Raw genomic sequence first — 23,673 nt, forward strand, 5'->3', positions numbered from 1 at the left:
ATACGCATAAACACCAATAAGCCGAAACACATCAAATCCCCACCTAACATCAACAATAGTCAGCCTACCACAAATCCTGATACACACATTTAAAACTTTAATATATTTCCTGAATCAAAAAAAAAACCTACCAACGAGCACCTTTCTAATGTTCTGCAAACAGAAGCTATCTGCCTTCTTACTCTTACACCACTCAATAACTGCCCATCTCTTAACTTTGTTAATTAAACTATTAACATTAGTTAACTTTACATGTCATTTTAATTTTTTTTTAATTTTTGGAAGCATTTATTTTATTTATTTTTTCATTTTAACTTTTTACATTTAGCCAATTGAATCTCTTTTTGTCTTTTTCTTTTGCTACATCTGATTTATTGCTGTCTGATATTTTATCTACTTTTACTTTAGTATTTTCTAGAATTTTCTTCCACTTTCCTTCAGCATGACATATCTATCTTTTTGTACACCAGTCATTGTTTTCTGACTTTTCTTTTCTTCACTTACATTCCCTTTATTGCCACATTCTTTCTACTGATGTTGTTTTCTCTGACTAGTTACACTTTCTGACATGCTCTCCATTTGTAATTCTTTTTCAACATTCTCTTTTTTACAGTCAAACCAAAAATGACCTGCAAGTTTACATATTCTAAATTCTTGTAGACATTTATTCGTAATATGGCTTCTTTGACCACATTGATTACACATCATTTTTTACATTTATTGATTAAATGCTCATTGCTTTTACAAAAAAAAAAAAAAGCGGGTTTTTGGCTGACCTCATTGTCCTGATGTATCCCTAGCTCCGGCAAAAAAATCACATTTGATAGATGTTGCACCACTCCATTTACTATTTTTAGTATAAAATCTGCCTCCCATCCACCGTCCCATACATTTCTATCATCTTTAGTTTTGATTAGCAGGAGTTGGCACAAAGGGTTAAGGCTGTTAGCTGGCTTTAATTCCCTGCTCAGGGTCACACAGTAGGGTTTAATTGTATCAGACTTCATTTGACTACTGTGTGACCTTCAACAATTCACTTTACCATAAAGTACTTGTAGGCAACTGAGAATTTGAGCTAGACTCCTCAATGGTCCCCGGACTGCAAGCCTAGAAACTACCTTTGAAACCTATTATTTCCCATGCTTTTTTACACAATTCCTTTACCCATTTTGGTTTGTAATTCCTTTACACATTTTGGAGATAATTTTAATCAGTTTCAGCTGTTGTAAATTGCAATAAATATTTCTTTTTAAACTTGTTCCTAGCTCTGAAAAAAACATATTCATTCCATGGAAAATTGTTTTTTCTTTTTATCACATACATTCAAACATTTTTTCATTAGCATTTCAGATTTGGAAGTAATGTCACAAATTTGTATTTTATCTAAATGTATAAAGTGTCTAACATTCTTTGCGCCAAAACCCAAAAAATAATATTGCCCTATATAAACCGTCTGTCCACTTCTCAGTCCTTCTTAGTACTTTTCCTTATAGTAGGTCTTATTTCGTCATATATAGGTGGTACTGTACCTTTCTCTTTACACCTTCCTCAGTGACTGTATAGGATTTGCGGTTGGTACTTTCTCTGTGTATATTTGTATCTGCATGACTGAAGCCTTCAAAATTTCTCTCCTCCCCAAACATTCTTTTAGCTATTTCAGCCCATAAAATTTCTGGACTTCTCCTGGCTCATCTTTCTCAAACAACTTCATTAGCTGAGTGTCTTCCAAAACCCAAAAGTCCATTTTAATAATAATAATCTGTTCTCATGAACATTCAAGGACCTCTTTGTTTAAAAAAAACAGCTAAACACTGGCCATTTGTAAATCCTTCATTATATTCTTGTGAACAGATCACCACTCTCCCTTTCCACATTTTTTCACTTGTTTTACATGAAATTCTAGATTTCACTCTTGCACTGCCACTGTCACTCACTTCATCCATTGTGATCCTCCTCTCAACTGCCGCCGTGCTAGGAATAGTAGTAAGAATTCACACAGACCTCACAGAAGAGGGAAAGTTCACTGATGCCAAATTTCCTGTAATAGTAGAAATACCACCTCAGTTCTCCTTTGAAAAGCCAGTGAGACTAACCTGGCCAACAAAGGATGAAACAAAGTATCTAAAACTGCAGTAAATATTGTAGCATGTCCTTCTAGTAATGTTTGGACTAACAACTTGATTCCTTGTCATAAGGATTGCTAGGCACAATGTACCTTCTCCAATCAGCTAGCGTGTTTTTGGAGTAGGGTTGAAAAATGAATACCCTTTAGAACTCCAAGCAATTTTTGGGAAAACATGCAAATTCAACACAGAAGATACATTAGGCAAGAACTGAGTTGAGATAGGGGTTCAAGTATTTTTTTTTTCTAAATACCAGTGAGCCGTCATTCTTCATTGACATTCACCAGATAAGCCTGTTTGTTTCCTCTCAGATGTGAGCCTTACACTCCATTCATTTCTTCCTCTTGAGGCAAAGGTCAAGTGTGGAAATGGTATGTACCATTATACTGTTTAGGGAATCTAAGGTTTTCTGTCCAAGTCTTAGCAGGTTCCAACTGTGCAAACCTAGTGGCATGCTCTTGGGTTCAGAGTGCTGTGGGTCTTAATGCATACCTCTCAATTGTACAGATTTTTGCCTCATATTTTTGATCTGTTCCTCATAAAATGTGTAATTTTCTGGCAAATCATTGGTATGATCTGAGAACTGAAGTCACTAAATGATATACATTTGTGTTTCAGACTTCATATCCTTCAGAAAAATACATACTAAGACAAATCCTGTTATTCTAGAAACCTTCTAAGTTTATAATGGCAATGATTAAAATCTGTCCCTATTTTTAGGCCTTTGCCCCCCAATTTTGTCAGGCTTTCTCCAGATTTTGTGCATTAAGAGGGTGAGAGGTATGCCTTAATGAGAGACTGTCACCTGCTTTCATTAGTGACATAAACCTTGGAAACAAATGCTTTTCTGTGATGGCATGTCTCTACAAGGGGCTCTGCCATACAGAGTGGTCCTAGGGCATGCACAATCCAGTCCTCCTCATGAGAAAGGTGGGGAGGCATTGTCTTGTCTCCTGACTCCTGTTGTCCCCCTTGCCAGTTGTACTAAATGAAACTGAGTCATGTGGCTTTATTTCTGTAAGGTTCATAGGCACTATGTAGCAATAATACTTAACTGCATACTATGATCACACTTATTATAATGTAAATATAATGTTGTATTATATATTCCATACATAATATAACTTTTCATGAATGCAGGCTAATCTAAAATATGGCAGTAAAACACTAAAGTTGATTGAGTCACAGTTTGGGAATCCTAAGTCACTGAACATTTTATACTGAAAAAAAAAAATCTGAGTAAGATCATGTGACCATTATAGAACTGTACCAGCAGAGACTTACATGGGAATTATTGCTTTCTAAGGGTTACATAAATAGCAGGTCATAATACATGCTGGAACAGGTATGTTATGACTGGGTTTGCCATGCATGCATGCATGCATGAATGTTTAAAATCTGCATCCTGGTCCTCAGTTATATATTTTGTTAGGGCTTAACCTTGGTCCTCCCAAAAAATAATTTAAAGACAATGTCAATAATTTCTTTCTCTCTTTTAATATATAATACACATATATTTGTTAAATAATATGTTGTACGCATGAAACATCCATTAATGAGATATTTTTTCTTCTTAAAAGGTAACTTGAAAGTTTTTCATAAACATGCTGTAGCCTTCATTGTTTGCACAGCTTTTGCCCCATTGCAACAACATTCCTAAGAAATGATATTAGCATGTGTGATAATACGACTTTATTAGTAAGTAAGGATATTAAGGACTCTGTGATAACAAATCCGTATTCTCCACATGAACTAAACATAAGAGCAAAACTCAAAGGTAAGACCATTTATGTATAATAATTCTATATGCTGGGGATTTCATTTGTACTATATGGAAAAAAGAGAAAAGGAACATGAGAAATAACCTGAAAGGATAGCTAGAAGAAAGATGAGCGAATGTGTTATTGGGCAAGAATAACTAAAGTATATCACATAAAAAAAGAAATGTGTTTCACTAGCAAATGTTCTACCTACCTTCTCCCCACTTCCTATCCAAGATAAAATTCTTCACAGTCTACTTCCAGAATACAACAAACACCATGCCTAGTGGAGACATACATCTCATCTGCCCATATTTTCACAGAATGCCCAGATTTTTGCCTCATATTTTTGGCCCGTTACTCCTATAATTTGTGGTTTTCTGATAAATCATTGAGGATTAAAGTCATTAAATAATGACAGGCATTTGAGATTCAGACTTCATATCCTTCATGAAATGCATGCTGATGCAAAATTTATTTTATCGCCTTTCTAAGTTAGGTGCAATGTTTAAAATCTGTCTCTGATTTTAGGCATTTATCCACTCATTGTTTATGGCTCGGTCCAAATGCATTGTGCTAGTTGAGAGATATGACTGGAAGGCAGTGTCACCAAGTGTAGAGAACTGTTTCTAGAGGTAAGAGTTAGGCAACTTAAAAAAATAGTAATGCTGGAAGGGCAGATCAAAAAAAAGGATGCCCATGAGAATACAGAAGGAGCAAGCAAAGCAGGCAGGAATTAAACAATAAATACACGGACAGGACAGCACAGGGAAGGTAGGCAGAAAAGAAAGTTAAGATGGATACTGGAAATTTAAGGAAAAAGGAAATAGATTCAAGATGGAGGTTGAATGAGACTAGAGGAAGAGATGAGTGCAGTCAGAAGGGGGGGGATGCTCATGGTGTAGAACAGGGGTTTGTAGCAGGGGATTTGAACAGATGAAGATGTGGGATTTTTATGAGAATAAGAAAAATGCAGTGTTAAACTGAGAGCAAAAAGAATGCAGTAGACTGACTATTCAGGCACAAAAGGCCAAAGAAGGTTGTGTGCTAGCCTAAAGCGAATGAGAGCTGGAGACCTGATGGTATCCTAGCCAACTTACGTACGTCTAACTAGCAATGAAAGAAGTGTCCATGTTACAACAGGCTTATACATACAGGGGCAGGAAATGATGAAGGTTCTGTCACTTGACTACCAAATGCTGGGCAGATGAGTAGTGACATCAGGCATAAGATTCATGGGGACACAATCTTCTAAGGAGTCCACTGCCTTAGGAAAAAGGTAAAGAAGGACATAACAAAGATAGGGAACGGGAAATGCTGACCAAGAGAGCGAGAAAGACAAAGGGGAGAAGGAGAGGAAGGCATGAAGCGAATAGCACATTTCCTAGTAATTAAAGGAGAGAAGGGTGAGAGCCAAAGGTTTGGTAGATGTTAAGCTGCACGAATGCAATGGCTAATGCTGATGTGTTACTGCCCTCCGCAGGCTTACAATCACAAATGCAGGGAGTAATAAATTGGAGATTAAATCAAAGAATGGGAATGAAGAAAGAGTCCTCATGATGGGAGAAATGCACAAAGAAATAACTACACTAATCCTAAAATATTTAACAATATTAAATTCTGCTTTCAGATTTTTCAAATCTAATTGTTTTTCATCACTTTCATTTCATAATACCAATTATACAATGACTGGCCATTAATATTCAAAAACAAATACGCTGATTGGACAGCCCAACCAGCGTGCCCTTTGTAAATCCAAGAATATACTAACAGAAAAAGTCGAGTCACCCAGACTTTTTCCGTTAGTATAGCTCCTGATTTTTTTTTTTTTTACTTTTTCTTTGCTCTGCAGAGGTTAACAATGGAGAAACAAAGATCTCCATTGCTTTTTTTTTACGATATCTCGCTATGGTATATGAGTTGAAGAACTCGTATAACATAGCGAGATATCTTAAAAAAAAAGCAATGGAGATCTTCCTTTCAATGGACAAAGGAAGATTTCCGTTGCTTTTTTTTAAGATATCTCCTGTTCTGTCACTGTAGGCTGTGTCTGGAGCAGTAGGCTTCTGTTCTCTCACTGTAGGCTATGTCTGGGGCAGTACAGCTTCTGCAGGGTTTTCTTCATTCAGAAGCTGCTGTAAGTACTCCATCTGGTGATTCAGTCATGATATATATATATATAAACAATCCTGGAACACTGGCTTCAACTTCAGCTGCCTTCAACACTAGTGCTAGTGTAGTGTGTGTTCACTGACCATTGCAACGCAATAAGTTAAATGCAAAACAAATAAACTGCAACTTATGATAAAAGCACAAAATAATTTGTGGCAGTAATCCATATGGTCAGAAGAAGAAGAAAAAACAACTCTTCATGGAGTATTTGAAGAAGAGGTGGACCTTTAATTAACCCACCATGATAGCATCTTGCAAAGGCAATAGGCCTGATAAATAAAATATAAGATACTGGATATTTCATGACATGCCCCATAGTGTCAGAGTGTAGAACCCAAAAGGACAATAAGGAGCATTTAGATCTTTCAGCTCAGAAGACCGCAAGCCATGGTATAGAATTTTAGAAATGGTACAGACCCAAATAGGAAGTAAGTGCAGTAGCAAGAATTTGCTATTAACAGCATGGGAAGAGCCTGCTATTAGCAGCATGGGAGGAGCCTGCTGTTAGCAACATGGGAGGAGCCTTCTATTAGCTGCATGGGAGAAGCCTGCTATTAACAGCATTTGAGGAGCATGTTGTTTACTGCATGAGAGAAATGTGCTGTTAACTGCATTAGAGGAGTGTCTTGTTAATACTTGACAGGAGCCTGTTGTTAACAGCATTGGAGGAGTGTGGTGTTAGCTGCATGGAAGGAGTGTGTTGTTAACTGCATAGGAGGAGTGAGCCTTTAACTGCTTGGAAGGAGTGTGTTGTTAACTATGTAGAAAACTAAGTAACCATACCACAGAGTTTTGTAAAAGCTGTTAGCAGTTAATAACAGTGCATGTAGCTTAAGGCAGAGGGCAGCGCAAAAGTCAAGGTAAAAGGAAATCAAAGTGTAAATAACCAATGAGAGATCATCAGGAAGGCTGGGGGTTCTGTTACGGTTGGGCGGTCTGCTAGCCATGTTTCTCTGGGATAACTGCAGTTATTTTCAGCTTTCTTAGAACACTTGCAAAATAAATTATGGTTCATAGGTTGGTACTAGGCTATTGGCCCTAGGGCCTATACAAGCCTAGCCATAACAATTCCCTGGATATTTCTTCCCACAACATTTACTTCCCTGGACCCCTGTCTAGCAGGGTGACTGACATGATCCCCAGGGTGAATTTCCTATCTCCCATCCAGTCGTCAAGGTTCCTTTTGAAGAGGGCCAAGGAGGCACTCTGCTTGACATGTATGGGCAGTCTATTCTAGAGCATGGGGAGTCTCTGGGTCAGGAACCTATCCCTCCAGCATGTTTTGTACATTGTGATGACAAGGTTTAGATCCCTGGAGCATGTGGCTCTGAGGGATTGGGATTTCTTTAAGTGGAGCATGTCCAACAGCCCTGGATTTGACATGGCCTTGTATGTTAAGCAGAGATAGCTTCTGAGTAGACGATATGCCACAGACTATAGCTGGAGTTTTTTTAGACGGTCAGCATAGGACATCTGCTTTAGGCCTGTGATTCTTTTAGTGAGGTATTTCTGCGGCCTTTCCAGCTGTTTCAGATGTCTTGTGAGGTACACACCAAATGGGGTATTGTACTCTATAATGGGTCTAATGAGGGATGAGTACAGTGGGACAATGACCTCCTTTTTTCTGGATGAAAAGCCCTTAGTGATGAGGTGTGCCACATAGAAGGATTTCCTGACTGTTGTGGCAATGTGGTTATTGAAGTTGAGACCACTGTCCACCTGTGTCCCCAAGTCTCTCATCACACTTTCGGTGTTTAGTGTACTGCCACCTATGTGGTAATTCATGGGTACATGTTTTTTTCCAAAGGGGATAACTATACATTTCTTGGGATTAAGCTTGAGCACATGGCTCTGGCATCAAGCATCTGTTTCTGTAAGGCCCTTTTGTAGAATATCCACATCATTTGGGGATTCAATAATGGCTCCCAGTTTGCAGTCATCTGCAAACTTTGTTAGCCAGAGTCCCTTAGTGTTGGCTTGAACCCTGAGGTACTCCACTTGTCACTTGTCTGGAGCTGGATTTGGAGTTGGCTACTTTTACAGTCTGGGTTCTGTTAGTAAGCCAGTTGTCAACCCATCAAGTGATGTTGGGATTTATGCCCAGCTTAGTAAGTGTTTCTATGATTCCAGAGTGGAGGATGGTGTCAAAGGCCTTGGCGAGGTCCAGATAGGCTGTGTGGACTGCCTTACCCTCGTCCACAGCTCTGGAGACTGATTCAAAGAAGTCAGTCAGGTTCAGGAGTCCAGATCGGCCCTTCATGAACCCAAACTGGGTGGCATTTTGTAGTTTTGTCTGTACTTCTGTTTGATCTGAATTTTCTCCAGTTCTTTGGCATGTAAGACTTATCTGAGCAAGGTTATTTTAATCAGTTTTTGATAGTTTCTCTTAGATTACTGTTGTACCGTTTGGTTGGTTTTCTTATTTACTGACACTTTAGCCTCTTACTCCTTCCTTCTTAGTACTAGGTAATGTCCACACATGGATCATACAGTCAAGCATTTCTGACCACTTGTTTAGGAGTGTTTAATTGTTGAGCGTTTGCTTCTCTTACATTTATTGTTATTTTAGTTAGTTAGTTGGAGAGGTTTGTCAGTCATTTTTTAATATGATACACTTTGCTTTAATGTTCTTTTCCAGTGTTTGTTTTCTTCTGTCCTCATTTTGTGCTCCATCACTTTGCCATGGGGTAACATTTTGTCCTCGCATTGAGTGAATTTGCCCTTATGGATGTCTGTGCCTTTTTAGTGGCAGGGCATTTTCCTGAGTGAAAAACTCTTCTGATATCCCCTTTTCCTATAAGTTGTTTTGGTTGTCCCTATCAGGCTGCATTGACAGTTTTCTGTCACTTCTTTATGTCTGATTACAGAGTTAGAGATACTTTCACAACAGCTGGACCATGCAGAATTGTTGGCCTTGATTTTGGTCACTCCTAGTTTTGGATTTATTTGAATTCCCCACTTTGTGATGATGTACTAGTCTGTTTGGAGCTTTTTGTAGTTTTATAATATTGCTGGCAGATTTTTGAGTTTAGGTTTTCTATGCATTTTTAAGTACATAGTGCTTCTAGCTTATTTCTGCCTTTTTATGTTTTTGCTGGACACCCACAAGGGTCTTACTTCATAGATTCATAGGTGTGTACTAGGCTAATGGCCCTGGAGCCTTTACAAACCTAGCCCATATTGTGCCACTCGACCTTAGTTCCCAGTGCCTCTGTCGAGTAGTGCCACTGGAGACATCCCCGGGGTGAATTTTCTATTTCCCATCCACTCATCAAGGTTTCTCTTGAAGAGGGCCAGTGAGGTGCTCTGTTTGACATGTATGGAAAGTCTATTCCATAGCAAGGGCACTCTCTGAGTTATGAACCTGTTCCTCCAGCACGTTCTGTTGATTGTGGTAATGAGGTTGAGGTCACTGGAGTGTGTGGTGTGGAGGGATTGGAATTTCTTTAGATGTAGCATTTCTAACAGAGCTGGATCAGACATGGCTTTGTATGTCAAGCAGAGATTGCCTCTAAGTGGGCGATATGAGACAGAATAGTTGGAGTTTTTTGAGTCTGTCCATATAGGGCAAGTATTTAAGGCCCAGGATCCTCTTTGTGAGGTGCTTTTGTGGCTTCTCCAGTTGTTGCAGGTGTCTAATGAGGTACATGCCAAAATGGGCATTGTACTTGATGATTGGCCTAATGAGGGAAGAGTAGAGGGAGACAATGACCTCTTTCTTCCTGGATACAAAACCCTTAGTAATGAGATGTGCCACTTAGAAGGACTTTCTGACCACAGTGGCACTGTGGTGGTCAAAAGAGAGGCTGCTGTCAACCTGTGTTCCCAGATCTCTTATAACACCTTCTGTGTTCGGTGGACTACCATTGATGTGGTAATTCATGGGAACCGGGTTTTTCCCAAAGGGGATGATGACACATTTTTTGGTGTTGACCTTAAGGCCATGGTTCTGACACCAGTCATTGGTCTCAGTGAGGCCTTTCTGTAGGATGTCAACATCACATGGGGAGTTAATAATAGCTCCCAACTTGCAATCATCTGCGAACTTTGTCAGCCAGAGACCCTTTGTGTTGGCCTGGACTTCAGAGAAGTAGATACCAAACAGGAGAGGACTCAGGACTGAACCCTGTGGGACTCCACTTGTGACTGGTCGGCAGTCTGACTTGGAGTCTGCTACTTTCACACTGTGGGTTTTATCTGTGAGCCAGTTTGCAACCCACCTAGTGATATAGGGGCTGATGCCTAGATAGTGAGTTTTTCTATGATTCCTGAATGGGGAATGGTATCAAATGCCTTGGCCAGATCAAGGTAGGCTGTATGAACCACCTTGCCTTCATCCACAGCTCTGGTGACTGACTTAAAGAAGTTGGCAAGTTGAGCAGGCATCATCTACCCTTCACAAAACCAAACTGTGTGGGATCCAGAGTTTGGAGATTCCTATATCCTAGTTTATTAGGTCCATGATGATGCATTCCATAGCTTTGCATATCAGTCTCATCAGGCTAATGGGGTGATAGTTCCCAGGGTCTGTAGTCACTCCTCCTTTGTGGAGAGGGATGACTGTAGCAGTGTGCCATTCGGTAGAGACAAAGCCTGAGGTGAGGCTGTGATTGAACAGGGCACACAGGTGTAGTGCCAGCTTCTTCTGTAGTTCATGTAGAACACAGCCAGGGATATTGTCACGTCCCATGTAAGCTGTATTCTTGGCCTTGGACAGTGCTGTTTTAACCTGTGCAGCAGTAATACTGGGTGCCTGGCAATATACTGATGTTCTTTGTGTTTCACTGCTGCAGTCATCACACTTGGGTTATCCTGCCAGGGATAGCCCTCACTCGGCCCGAATACCAGAGGCTTAGTATTTCTGCGTCGGTTGCTTTCACTTCAGTTCTGATGTAAGATTGTCAGGGGTATAAATACAGGCAGCCAACGCCATTACATCAGTCTTTCTTGCCGAGGAGCTCGAAGCAGAAGCCACTACCTGAGTTTTCGTTTCCGAAACTGAGTCATCCTGAAGTCTTCTAAAGCTAAGTACCCTGTTGGGGATCCTTTTTTCTTGCTCTAACCAATGTCAGAAAAAGTTAACAATTGTCTCACCTGTGGAAAGCAAATACCACACCAAGATTTGCATTCTTACTACGTCACCTGTTTAGGCCCAGACCACGACATACCTCGCTGTTGGTTTTGTGCTTAATTCAACTACCGAACTATTCATCGTTGGGCCCTTATTGTAGCTAAATAGTTTAGTTCTCAATCTCCGTATTCCGAAATGGCTTCAGTAAGCCATCCGACTGCTGATCTTCCAAAAAATGTAAGGATAAAGACAATAGACAAACCGCACAGGTCCAAAACTGCCGACAGTGCTTCCATTAAGCTAGTCGCCAGTTTACCAGTACTCAATGAGGCGCTTTAGCAGCCCCTGATGCCCACTTGGATGGATTTGCATGCCGCTACCAAGACCTGTTCAGAGTCTGGTATGCCATGGGACTCTTCTTTGACTACGGAACCTGTGGATGTCTCTACCTTGTTGGGTCCGGAGCTGCTGTGCAGGCACCAGCTTCTGAGGAAGTTCTCTGCACTACCGATATTCAACGCAAACCAATGACTTCTTTTGCGTATTCAGTTCTTTCTAAAACTACCAAGTTTCTAAGGCCAAGAGTACGAGCTACGCCTAAAAAACGACAACCCAAACTCAAGGGCCTGCTTCCTTGCCACAATCTCAGATGCTTAAAATGGCAGAAGACTTGATCATCCTGATCAGCGGAAGCCAGCCTTCCCCTGCTAAAAGAAAAAGAGACTTGTCCTCAGCAGCTTTATCTGACCAAGAGTCCGATGACTCTGAGGTTTCTGAATATGAAGACATGCCCTTATCTGCCTATGAGGATTCAGATGCAGAGGAATCCATTCCTTCTGCCTCCCCTCCAGAGGATTTTTCTTTTGGTGAAACCCTACATGCTTTGAGAGAGCATTTCCATTGGGAATGCCAGGATTATCCTCAGTCCAAAAAGAGACTCAGGGAATTTTTAGATTTACCACAGCACAGACCCTTAGCTATCCCTCCTGTTCTGAATGATGTGGATGATGCCTTTATCAAATCCAGTTTAACTCCTGATACTTTACCCCCTGCTCCAAGGAAACCTGGCAGGTACTACAAAGTCCCAGACTCTCACAAATTTCTCTTCAAAAATCCTACTGCTGACCCAGAGGTCATCTCCCAAGGGCCTAAAGGTATAAAAGCAACTACAGCTAATAATCCCACCTCCTCGGACAGGGATTCCTGAGCTTTAGACAGTTGGGGTAAAAAAGTATACACCTCTGCAACTCTCACCATTAGAGCAGTGAACTGTCAGTTCCACATTCTGAAATACCAGCAACATATTATGGGACTTATTAAGCAAAATTTATCTGCCTTTCCTGACTGTGCAGAAAATAAAGAATTACAGGAGCTTATGCATTTTGCAAGCCAAGTCAGCAAGCATACCATGCAACATGGGTTTGATGCCCTAGAAGCATCTTGCAGGGCAGCAATTACAGGTTTTGTACTTAGAAGGCATGCCTGGCTTAAGGAGCAGACCTTACCAGACCATGGCAAATCAAAATTATTGGATGCTTCTCTGAACAAGGGCAATCTGTTTGGCACCAAAGTAGAAGAGGTTTTAAAAAAGATGGAAGAAAAGGCTAAGTCTATGCAGACAGTCAAAGATTTTTTGCAAGTGCAGCCTCCAAGATTCAGTAGGCATTGCCCTTCAAAATATTGGTCCTTTCCAGCCCCCTCAAGGCCATCTCAAACTAGGCCCAGGGGAAACAGACCCCCCCAGATTACAATCTCAGGGTATGTAGAGATCTAAGCAATGGAGTACCTCCACTTTTAAAGCAGGGAGTGCTAAGCCACCCTCTTATGGAAAGAATTCACAATGACTTCTCAACTCCACTCCTCACCTCTGCCCAAATACTTGTGCCCCTAGGAGGAAACATGCCAACCATGCAAAAAGCTGGACCTCCATCACCAAAGATCAATGGGTCCTCTACATACAAATTTTATTTCCATATGCTGCCAACCCCAAAAGGGTTCCCAGACCTTCCTCCAATCCAGTGGGCAGAAGCACAAAACACGGTTCAGTCCCTGCTCTCCATAAGGGCAATCCAGCCTGTTCCTGCAGAACAGACAGGCCAAGGTTTTTATTCCAGACTTTTCCTGGTACCCAATAAAGAGGGCACCTGGGACCCAATTTTAGATCTATCCATTCTAAACACCTTCTTGCTGGTAACAAAGTTCAAAATGCTCGCCCTACAGCAGCTTCTCCCTATGCTGTCCAAAGATGCCTGGTTAGCCACCCTAGACCTAAAGGAGGCCTATCTGCACATCCCAATCAGGGACTCCTGCAAGAAATATCTACGTTTCAGGGCAGGATCTATGGATTATCAGTTCTCTGCACTTCCATTTTGGCTGATCCACTGCTCCCAGAGTTTTCACAAAATGCCTGGCTCCAGCCATCGCCTGTTGCAGACAGAGAAGTATTCAAATTTACCCTTACTTGGACAATTGCCTGATTCAGGCAGACAGTCAGGAAAAGCTGTTGCAGCACCTGACATTTGTAAAGGACCTTCTAACCTCCCTGGAATACGATATCAATGAAAAGAAATCCAAACTAGTCCCCAGTTAAAAAATTATATTCCTGGGAGCAAGCTTAGACACAGCATCCCAGATGGCATTCCTTACTCCAGAAAAACAAGTCTATCTGACAGGCTACTTCGCTCAAATGGCCACCAGAACCCAGCTATCTGCAAAGAAAATCCAGCAGGCTCTAGGGTTCATGGCCTCCTGCACTCTACTAATTCCATATGCCAGACTGCATATTAGGAAACTTTAGTGGTACTTAAAAAGTCTTTGGTGCCAACATTCTCAGGACCTGGAAACTATCATACCTATGATACCTTGTCTAAGGAAAAAGTTTCTTTGGTGGGCAGCAGCATGCAACCACAACAAGGGCCTTCCCTTTACACAACCCCACGCTGCCCAGACCCTAACCACAGATACATCAGACTATGCCTAGGGTGCACATCTGGACGGTAGGTGCATTCAGGGCGACTGGAGCCCAAACCAAATTAATCTGCACATCAACCAAAAAGAGATGCTAGCTGTTCAGCATACTCTGATAGCTTTCAGATCCCTACTCTCACCAGGGCACCTTCTAATCAAAATCGACAACACCACAGTGATGTGGTACATCAGCAAGCAGGGGGGAACCCACTCTTACCCACTCTGCAAGCTATCCATGACCATGTGAAACACAGCATCAGCCATGCATATTCAACTGCAAGCTCAATTCCTGCCAGGCAACCAAAACTGTCTGGTAGACAACTTAAGCAGAAATCTCCTAGACCCACATGAGTGGCATTTAAACCACCACACCTTCAGCCTTGTGACCCAGAAGTGGGGTACCCTGAAGGTAGACCTATTTGCCTCCCCTTACAACCACAAGCTCAGCAAATTCTGTACCAGGGTACCTCACAGCAAGGCCTGGAAAGTGGATGCGCTATCCTTCCAGTGGACAAACCCCTTAATCTATGCATTTCCTCCTCTGCCTCTTATTACAAGCGTATTACTCGAGATAAGGCAGGAAAGACCAAGGGCAATCCTGATTGCCCCAAACTGGCCACGTCAACACTGGTACCCATTACTGCACAGACTGTCACCGTTGCCTCCATGGTGCCTCCCCTGGATCCTAACTCTCCTGACTCAGCAGGAGGAACAGTTCTTGCATCCGCAGTTGCAGACCCTGAACCTTGCAGCCTGGATTATTCCTCAACTTTTCCTCCAGTGGCAGCCTAAGCAAGCAAGTACTGTATGTCATACGTGAAGCCAGATGACCCAGTACTAGAAAATCCTATGCTGATAAGTGGAAAAGGTATTGTTCCTGTATCCACAATAACAGAGCAGATCCAGCACAGCCCTCCTTACCTCTCATCCTGGATTACCTAGCAGACATACTCCACAGAGGCCTTTCCTTCTCCTCCATTAAGATCCATGCCTCTGCCATCTTAGCTCATTACAACACTGAGCCACCTCTCTTCTCACCCTCTCATCAAACAGTCCCTGAGATGGGCAAACAACTTAAGGCCACCAAGGAGAGCCCTCACCCCTGCTTGGGACCTTAATTTTGTGCTGGAAAAGCTCACACTACCCCCCCCCCTTGAGCCTGCAGTATCAGCAGAGTTAAAATTCCACTCTTGGAAAACAGCTTTGCTTCTGGCCATCACTTCAGCTAGAAGAGTGTCTGAGCTACAAGCACTTATGGCTGTGGAACCCTTCATTATTTTTCATGCTGACAGGGTCTCCCTCAGGACTAACCCAACTTTTATGCCTAAAGTGGTGTCCAGTGTGGCTTTCAACCAATCTATCCATTTGCCCACCTTTTTCCCTAATCCTCAAAATAAGGGGGAAAGGATCCTGCACTCTTTAGATGTGCACAGACAGCTGAGATTCTACCTTGATAGGACTAAGCCCTTCAGGAAATCCGACCAGTTACTAGTCAGCTTTGCACCAGGGGCAGAGGGCAAGGCCATATCAAAACAAACTATCTCCAAATGGATAGCACACTGTATCCATTTCTGTTACAAACACCATGGGAAACCACCCACTCTGGGGGTCAGAACGCATTCCACTAGGGCAACTTCAACCTCTACAGCTTTTCTCAGAGGAGTCCCTACCAGGGACATTCTGGAAGCTGCTACTTGGAGTTCTGTTCATACCTTCACCAAGCATTACCACCTGCCTATCTTTTCCAAATCTAGGGCAGGCTTTGCAACAGCAGTCCCGCAGAGCATACTAGCCAGCCCCAATTCATCTTGACTGCCTCCACCCATTCTTCAGCTTTGGGAATCAACCCAAGTGTGATGACTGCAACAGTGAAACACGAAGAACATAGTACAGTTGTGTACACTTATCATAAATGTAGATGTTCTAGTGTATTCACTGTTGCAGTCCTGGTTTCCCACCCTCCAGCCCCCTTGTCTCTCTCTCTCTCTTTCTTTCTCTCTCCTTACAGGGCTTTTGGTATTTACTTTTTACTGGTGGTGTTTTTCTACCATAACTTATCTCCCTATTTGGGGGATCCTGACATTTGGGGCAAGAAAAACTGATGTAATGGCATCGGCAGCCTGTTTTTATACCCCTGACGACCTGATGTCAGACCTGAAGCGACAGCAATTGATGCAGAAATACTAAGCCTCTGGTATTCAGGCCAACTGAGGGTTACCCTTGGTAGGATAACCCAAGTGTGATGACTGCAACAGTGAATACACTCGGAACATCAACATGTATGGTAAGTGTACACACCTGTACTGTATTGTGATTGGTCCTTTGGGGGGGAGGGGTAACACTGAATCTGTCGACTAGTATATTGGCAATATCTGGTGGCTCAGTATAGGAGGTACCATTCTGCAGTAGCTCATAGCAAATCTGGTACTGCTATGGAGATTGTTTACATAACTATAGAATCTTTACTATCTGCTGCAATTCTGTTTTCATAGCTAGCTTTAGAGAATTTGATGAGGGATCTCAACTTTTTGTTGAGGCTGATAAGGGAGTTTTTCCAGTCCTGGGACTTCACCTTATTCCGCATCAGTTTCCTCCTTCTGTTGTAGAGTTTGTTAATGGCAGGGGACCACCAGATTGGCTTCCTTTTTTGGAGGAGAGCATCTTGGTTCTATTGGATATGGCAAGGTCCATGCATTTGTGTAAGTGTTTGTACGGTGCACTGGTGTATGATTTGGCAGCAACTATTCTTTATTTGCATGGGTGCCATGAAGATATCCACCTCTGTTTTTAGGAACCCAAAGTTAGCTTTGGAGAAGTTTTTCATGGTGTTTACCTTTGCGGGGTGGGGCGGGGCTGGGAGGGATGTGGATTTCCAAGGTGATTAGTTTGTGGTTGGATCTAACTAGGGAGGAGTTAACTATTAGTTTAGAGCAACGGTTGCCCATGCTAGTAATGCCCAGGTCAAGGATGTTGCTATCTTTAGTGGGGGTAAATCCAGGCCTTTTGAATTAATGAATTCCAGGAAATGCTGGGCAAGTGTATTGGTACATGAGTAGTTTTCCCAGTTAATGGAGGGGTAGTTAAAGTTGCCCAGTATGAGAGTGTTAGGTTGGACCCTAATATTCTCCAATGTGCTTAGGAACATGGAGTGTGAGTCTTGGGACATTGTTGGGGACCTATAGCAGGCTACGACCTGAATCGCTGTCTTACCCAATGTTAGCTGCACCTAAAGTATCTCTGATGCATTATGTCGGGCTACCAGATGGGAGGTGTGCGCATCCTTTATGAATATGGAAACACCACTGTCTTTGGAGCTTTGGTTCAAGTTCTGGGGCCAAAAGGCGTGGAAATTAGTTATAGCCTGGTAGTGCAGGGGTGCTTTCTGCTGCCTTGAACCAGGTCTGTGTTACAGCACAAATGTCGATGTTCTCAATTTTAAGGAGTGCTTTGAGAGAGTGCATTTTCAGATTTAGAGTTCTAGTGTTGAGCAGCATGACCCTGAGATTGCATTTGTTTGTGGCTGTTATGGTGGTAATGTGGTCTTTGGAACACCTTAGCCAGTATCCGGAAGCCCTGGCATGACAGATGTAGGCCATCTCTGGCAAAGCATCGAGGTCTGTTAAACATGTCATCCCAGGCAGACAGATACTGGATCCCCTTAGAATGACACCAGAAACTTAGCCAATTGTTGAAATCGATCATTTTCTGCTTGTAGTGTGGTAGTAATCATGCTTCTTTCTTTTGTACCCCATTAATGCCTTTCCTTTTACACATAACCATCTTGTTCAACAAACAAGTGACTATTGGCTTTTTATTGAAGTAAGGAGCTTGAATTCATGTCGATTCATTGAGGGTGGTTTTGACGAATGCAAATAAATGGAAACCAGTTTGCCAAAACTGCCTTCAGTGAACATTCAAATAATTTTTTTGCAGCAGTGCACCCCTCATGTTAGGGGGCATCCCCTACACACCATGGAATTATGTATACCAACTCTGAGGTTGAAAAACAGTGGTAAAAAGTCTATCTCTATTTTTGTCAAAGGCAGTTTTGGCAAACTGACTTTTTTTTTACATTTGCTGAAATCATCTTCAGCGGACTGACATGCCGCAAGTCACCCCACTATTAACACCTTTATTGGCTTATTAAAAAGATCACTCTGAGCATGTCATGGCTAGCAGTGGTGTCCAAAGGTATGCTCTAAGTGTTTTACTTTTTCTTTGCCTGTTAAAGTTACAGATTTATGAATATTTTCTGTTCAAGGGCTTCTCATCCATACTTCTCAACCTTCTACTGCAATACCTCTATAAAAATCCAAAAATGATATTAGGACAAATGCCTTAGAGTAGAGACAGGTCTTAAAATCATTCTTATAAACTTAGGCAAGTTTCTAGAATAACAGGTTTTACATTACATGCATTTTCTGAAGATATGAAGTCTGAAACTCAAATGTATGTCATTATTTAGTGACTTCGGTCCACAATGATTTCCCAGAAAACCACAACTTTTATGAGGAACAGACCAAAAATTTGAGGCAAAAATCTGGGCATTCTGCTAAGATGTGAACAGCTGAGAGCTATGATCTGATCAGATATGTTGTTCTGTTTGTCATTGGACGTAGAGTTCTTGGTGATCTCATAAAAGCAATACTGTGCTTCATTTCTACAAAAAAGTGAATTTTTGGGGGGATCCTTTTATTAAATTAAAAAAAATGCATGTTGTACCTTCTGATGGCCACAGTGCTTACAAGGAAGAAGTGAGCAACTCTTTGTGGGCATGCATCCTGAGGTCACACTGTTATCAAGGTAAAAGAGACAAATAACAATTTGCTTTGCTTATCACAATAAGGACAGTATTCTTTTCTGTTTTAAGATCATGAGAACATGTCGTTCCCCAGAGCATTATGCGTTTTTTCTGTACAGTGAAGTATTTTCTTGCTGTGAGACTGAATCAGACAAAGAACTTCTTTGATGTTACTCCTTGCTCTGAGAATCTGCTTGTTTACTATAAAAGGCTAAGCTTTTAAAAGAGAACTGACCTTTAAGAGTACAAGGGTTACTACTCTAGAAATTATTATGCAATTTTAGGCCATGATGGCTGTACATAATTATTTTCATAAATGGGATAATGTTCACTGCAGACTTGGTATGCTTTTCTTCTGAATTGCAAATATAAAAGTCAAAGTTCGCCCACATGTAGGTTATATTGATTGCTCCAATCTTTCATAGAAATTTACAACATCTAACCAGAATCTCAGTCCTTCTACCTTACCAAAATCATCAAACTGTGCTTCTTTGTTTTAAAAGTGTATCCATATTTCTTGACATCTTTTGAGAATATCCATTCTGTTTTCCTTGTAAATATCCAGTTTAGTAATGCAATACTCTGTTTAGTGTTCTGTACTGATGTATCTAGTACTGGAACCAATTCATCTATACAGCTGCTACAATTTTCTCATGTAAGACTTTCGGCTGTTCTCTGTACTCACCTTTACCTTTCTTCTTCTTTACCTCCCGTCAATCTACTTTTTTTGTCTTTTATTATACCAATGACCTTCTGTTGTAGACAATAGCCCCATTGTTTTCCATGCTGAAGGGTCATAGACTTTCTTCCTATCTTTGGAACTTATGATGCTGTGCTTTATCATGATATGAGTTTACTAGCTATAATACTTTGTGGCCTGAGCTCAGCTCTGCCAGAAGTTTGCTTCACGTATCACTTGTTTATGTGTGCTTAAGGGGAATAGCGATTAACAGACTCTTGGTGAGCGTGATCATTTCTGAACTATAACTACTCCTAGCTACACAATATTTGATGCACTTTGACTGCTTTGTTCATACCTTCAGGATTAGCCTTAACTGTACACAATAGGTTCTGTGTAGGTACACACCTGGCTCGTGTCTGGAAGTAAGGCACCTTGGGCTTAACACATTTAGACAATTGATAAAGATTGGAAAAATAACATTCGAAACTGATCAGCCTCTTTGTGATTGACATTCAAGAATTTTTAGTAATAGTGTATTTTAAAAGGCATCTGGGAATTCTCCTAATATTATTCACATCACATTGCAATGATGCTGTTAAGACCTAACATCCTAATCTCAGTGTTGTGTGCACATAGCAGAGTTTGGCTTTTTAAGACATGGAAAGCTTGGGGAGTGTTTTGTATAAAAGTTCAGAAACCAGGCAGGTCGTACATGCAGCAAGAAAGAAGTTCCTCATTTAAAGAAGGTAAATGTTTAGGGTGACGTTAGAAAGTCTTGATTCTAATTATATGGGGCATATCGCTTTTGAATTAGTTTTGTGAGCTTTATAAAATATTACTGGATTGTGTGCATCAAATATTGTTCAGGAAAAGTACATACAAGCATTTTTCATGGAAATGTCATGCTTAAAAATTTTACTATTCTTTGATCAATCAAAGCATTGTATTGCAACAGATTGTAAAATTAAAAAAATAATTGTTAGGAAGATAGCTTTCCCTTGCAACTACAAAAACAACTACTTTATTGTCATGAAAAGCTAACCTTTAAATAAGAAATTAATGTAGTATAACCAGACTTTCTTGCTTCTTCTCCCTTTTCTTAGTATATGTGTAACTAGATATTTTCCCTAAACATACAAATAAATGGTTAAATTTCTATTTTTACTTTATATATAGACTATCCCCATTCTAACTATCCCTTATGAGACCAAATGAACATAAGAATTCTCATACTTTACTTGACGATGTAGTGACTTCTTGTGTATATATATATATATATATATATATATATATATATATATATATATATATATATATATATATATATATATGTATAATTTTCTTGGAACTATAGTGTTGTCTGTTTTCTTTAGATAGGTATTTGTATTGTTTATTTGTGTTTTTTGAGTTACCATATTGTTGTTATTATTTGAAAAAAGAAAAGTGAAATAAAGAGATTTTGGAAAAAAAAAACAGAATTCTTACAAATGTACATATTTACACTGATGCATGCGCATACACACATATGCAGACACACATACAAATGTATGCATGAACACGTTTGCCTGCACAGACACAAATGTGTACAATGTGCACATATATACACACACACACACACACACATGGACAGAGTTTGGGAAGGTTGTATTTTGGCCTCAGATGTTTCATTGTTGTTTTTTCATGTAATGCACGTTGTGGCAGAACATAAATGTTTTATGAATTGTTATTTGAGATCTTTCAGTGTTATTTTTTTACATAATTGTTTTTATGAACTTGCTGTCAGATTCTTAATAATGGAAATGTCAGTAATGTATTATATTACTGATGTAAATGTAGGGTAAGCAGGGCTACCAATCTGGTGGTGTGAACACTGGTTCCAGATGATGGTCACTGTTGATGTGACACCCCAACCCCATGTGCAAAAATGGGAAAAAGGGAGTTGTGGTTTTGTGGATTACTTATCTAAAAAGATCTTTCTGCTATTGTAGCTATATTTTGCCATTGGTAAAACAAAACTCATTTTGTCAGTTGTAGAGCAGGATTTTCTTAACAGTTGTTTAATGTAAAGCAAAGATAGTAGGGCAGAAGAGTTAAATTAATTAAATGTGATTTTCAATAAATGATTTAAAGGAAAATACAAAATGGTTTAGTTGGATAATAAAAATAAATCCATTGCAGGATTTTATGTTACTTGAACCTTTTGTTAGGATCCATTGAGATCTTATTGACAGAATATAACTGCTGAATGTCCACAACCGAATGTTGTGAAATCAAGAAATCAGTAGTGAGTAGAGTGGCGCAAAATTTTAAATATGTGCTACATTCTTACAAGAGTGCATCTGTTTTACCTATTGCTACTTGTATCAGAGAAAAATGTGTGTATTTAAAAAGATAAACTAAGAACATAAGTTGTTCCATGCAAACTTCGCTTTCATAATTGATCTGTCTCAATGGATAGCTATTTTTGTGTCCCTAGAACAGATTAAGTGTAAGCAGATGCATTTGCTATCCTGTTATGTTTTACATTCCTTGTTGATCAGAACTTCTCGCTTAATGTTCTTATATCTGTTTCAGTTTGTGTGCTTCTCTGAGCCTTTCTAGACTATTGGACTCCTTAGGTACTTACATGTATTAGCTAAGACATTTCATCTTACAATCTTAATTTTATATATTGTGTCAAAAGTGGATTTTCTTTCCATTTCGGTTTGCTTGTGAAGTAACATCTCAACGATCTTGAACAGACAAAAAAGATGACAGATATGCTGACTTTCAATTACACATACCAGCATTTTTCAATTCAATGAAATTGTATATATATATATATATATATATATATATATATATATATATATATATATATATATATATATATATATATATGTGTGTGTGTGTGTGTGTGTGTGTGCGTGTCATAGGTACCCAACAGTCAGAATTTCCTAAATCATTTAGGAAGAGGGTTACCTGTTGGTGTACATACTTCCAAGCCCACAGAAAATAACATTTTTTTATTTTATTCTATTTTTAATAGAAATGTTGTTTTGCTTATTTGACTGTGCTATATTAATACACACTGAATCCGTATTGGATCATCTGTTTTATATCCACACTATATAGACCCTGAATGATCTTAGTAAGTTTTTAAATTTGGTAATTTTTTTTTTTTACAAATTCTTAAAATGCATATACTTATATCATATTTGCATAGTGTTTTTTAATTGAATAAGATGAAATCCATAATGTACAGACAGGCATATATATATAATAACGGATGTTTTTAGAAATGCTTACTCGGATTTCATATCTGTAGTAGCACACAGTATTTATAAAAGAAATAGAACGTACAATGCGTAGAAAACAAAATGCAGTGAGGTGTTTGTGCTTTTAACTCGAGTAAATCCATTGCTGCTTTCATAAAGCCTTTTTAGTACTTTTTGGGAGTCTGAGGAATAAAACAATCGTGTTACTTCATATCAGTTTTACTAGGTTATGCTTGTCAGACCTCATTAGTAATTTACGACACTACTCTCCATGACAGAGTATTATAACTGAGTGGTATAGAATGCTGTGCAGACAGATACCTTATAACATAAACACTACAAATCGCTCATTTTTTTACTTGCATGATGAATTTTATTGAAGTAAAATACCGTGGACCTCTTGCCATCCACTCAATTTTCACTTGTTAATTTTTATTTTTTAGATTGTATATGTCACAGTCAAAAGAGAAATTCTATATTTCCCACTCCGTACATATACTTACCCCACCACAGCGTCTTTACATCACTTGTTTATGTAATGTGTCACTTTTTTGTCCTGATTGTCAGGTTCTGTACTATATTGTTTCCTGTATTTACAAGCTGAGACCATGACTGCAGTGGTGGTGCTGCGGTAGCGTTGTCGCCTCAGAGTAAGACGTTGTCCTGTTCGATTCTCAGCTAGAGCGTCTTCTGTGTGGAGACATGCGTGAATGAGTGTACCTTCGTTGAAGAGTGTGTGTCAGGGCTGGCAACTCGGCACGTAAAAATCCACTATCAATCATTAGCGGACCGGAGTTCTGCTGTGGCAACTCCTAACTGGGAAAAGCCAAAAGACACAAT

The 23,673-nt window shown here is 40.0% G+C and overlaps 1 protein-coding gene across 2 annotated transcripts in view; it reads left to right on the plus strand.

Annotated features, from left to right (window-relative positions):
- The window catches only part of PRRX1 (paired related homeobox 1), a 517,861-nt gene that overhangs the window by 260,173 nt on the left and 234,015 nt on the right, over positions 1-23,673 (plus strand). The window lies entirely within an intron of this gene.

The sequence above is a fragment of the Protopterus annectens genome, chromosome 10.part0 (genome assembly GCF_019279795.1).
Source record: "Protopterus annectens isolate FY-2018-M chromosome 10.part0, PAN1.0, whole genome shotgun sequence".
Classification (NCBI taxonomy): Eukaryota; Metazoa; Chordata; order Ceratodontiformes; family Protopteridae; genus Protopterus; species Protopterus annectens.